Below are 2,500 nucleotides of genomic sequence, written 5' to 3' on the forward strand. Positions count from 1 at the left end.
TGCAACCTGTGACAATTGTACAATTGTACAACCACTACTCATTCGGAAGCCCGACTCAAACTCTGGAACATGTTGATCCACGCCAAAGGACTGCCACCACTCCGATGTCTCCAATCTCAAATACCGTTCGTTCATCATCATGATGGATGGATGGATGGGTGGATGGATGGATGGATGGATGGATGGATGGATGGATGGGTGGATGGATGAATGGATGGATGGGTGGATGGATGGATGGATGGATGGATGGATGGGTGGATGGATGGATGGATGGATGGATGGATGGGTGGACAAATACCGTGATGGAATATTATACTATAGGGGATCGATCACGGCTGGAATATGACACAACAACGGGGAGTGATAGTAAATTGTGACAAATGCTTTATTTATCATTTTACGTCTGTAGAATTTCTACTAAGAAATCCTTGCTTCTGCACATCTTTCTTTCTCCACCCCTCTTTTTCTTCTTTATTAATGGGTGTGTGTGGAGTGGAGGAGGTGGTGGAAGTTTTTCGTCTTTCATAATTTGTCGAGTGCGAGACCTCGTCTGCTTTTACTGATTCTGTTGAGAAATAAATTTTCTGTCCAGCTTGGGTCGTGTGGTATGCGACGATTCTTAAGCTTTGTAGCCTGCGGTTTTTTTACAACCCCTTCCCAAATATTATTTCCTTTACATTCCGTATCCTTTGGCACTTATAATATAAGAACCTGTGCTGGAGACGATCGCTAAGTATCGCTAATTAAATCATAATTTTAAGTTATAAAACATATATATATATATATATATATATATATATATATATATATATATATATATATATATATATATATATATATATATATATATATATATATATATATATATATATATATATATATATATATAATACAGCGTATTACGGTTATGATAACAAACCTAAACTATTGTATACTTATATGACGACAAAAACCCACAATCACTGGACTGGCGAACTGGAAACTCTATGGGATATAAACTGAGTTACTATAATAATATATCTTTTGAGTCACACATAACACGTGAGAGCCCATACACTTGATTTAAACATGTCTGGTGTTCTCTGGGGAAGAAAATACCCATATTTTAAAATTTAGCCAGCAATCTCGTCCTTCAAATATCGATCGATTTAAATGACTCTCATCTTGCAAAAACAACTCTCAAACTTGGGACTTGATTGAAGACGTGTTTTTTATTTATTTATTTTTTTTATTTTTTTTTTTTTGTTAGTTTTTTTTTTTTTTTTTTTTTTTTTTTTTTTGGGGGGGGGCAAATTGAGTGTCATTTAAATCGATCGATATTTGAAGGACGAGTTTTCTGGCCAAATTTTTAAAATATAGTATTTTTACAAAGTATACGACAGACCGGGTGCGACTTGATTTTCAAGGAAGTTCGAATCGCATCGCTATCACAGCTCTGTTTTCTTTTGTTTTGTTTTGTTTTTGTTTTTTTGTTTAGTTTTTTTTTTTTGGTTTTTTTTTTTTTTTTTTTTTTTTTTTTTTTTTTGGGGGGGGGGGGGGGGGCTTGTTTTATAGGAACTAGAGTAACATCTAACCCCTCCTGAAAATATAGTCATATAATATCAATAATAATATGTTGAAAACTATTGCAAAGTATTCCGGGCTTAATATTAACCAAGCAAGTCACTCATTCCTATATCTAGATAATATGATATACTATAATATCATTTAACGTTTATTTATACATTTAATACCACAAACCGTAGATAAATGGAATAACACTTTTAGAAGAAAAAGAAAAAATATAAACAAACTCCAAAAAAAATATTTTTTAAAATAGCAATGCCAAGCAAAATAGCAAGCATAATAAATAATAAATAATAATAATAAATAAGGCACCCATGATGACATCAAATATCCAAGCAAATGCATTGGCAAAGAATAGATAAATAAATAAAAAAAAAAAATAGATTTATATAAACGAGATATTGTATGCAAGAAAAGAATTCCACACACAAAGCAAGAAGCAAAATTAACGAGATGGAGAAAAAATGCAACAAGCAGAGAAGAAGATGACGGAGAAAGAGAGAGAAAGAAAAAAAATAAATAAACCAAAAAAAAATACAATATATTTTTGGAATTATCGGATATGATATTGATCTTCCAAACCAACAATATATATATATATAAGTTAAGTGAACTATAGTATAATTATGTCCAAGTCTCCATTATCATTATAATAATATCTTCACTGTCAAAAACTAGGTGTAGCCACACGCTACTACTATATTATTATATAGTCTAAACCTGACGGATTGATTGTCGATCGAGACAACGGAAAGGATAAATAATAGAATATATATGTGTCAGTTCATGACATAATCAGTCGGAAGGTGAAAATTTTGGATTTGCCTTTTTTTCTGAAAAACCATGCTCCCCAGAGCATTTAAATCTTTATTTGAAGTAAATCGGGTAGGTTTTCGTGAAGTTATGGTCAGATGTATGGGAAAGGTCTCCAGCA

General features: G+C 32.2%; 1 protein-coding gene across 1 annotated transcript in view; it reads right to left on the minus strand.

Moving 5' to 3' along the window:
• LOC144958908 (low-density lipoprotein receptor-related protein 1-like) overlaps positions 1-2,500 on the minus strand; it is a gene marked incomplete in the record, with an annotated part of 328,538 nt that overhangs the window by 158,794 nt on the left and 167,244 nt on the right.

Source organism: Berghia stephanieae, chromosome 13 (assembly GCF_034508935.2).
Source record: "Berghia stephanieae isolate SIO BIC M18660-M18661 chromosome 13, UCSD_Bste_1.3, whole genome shotgun sequence".
Classification (NCBI taxonomy): Eukaryota; Metazoa; Mollusca; class Gastropoda; order Nudibranchia; family Aeolidiidae; genus Berghia; species Berghia stephanieae.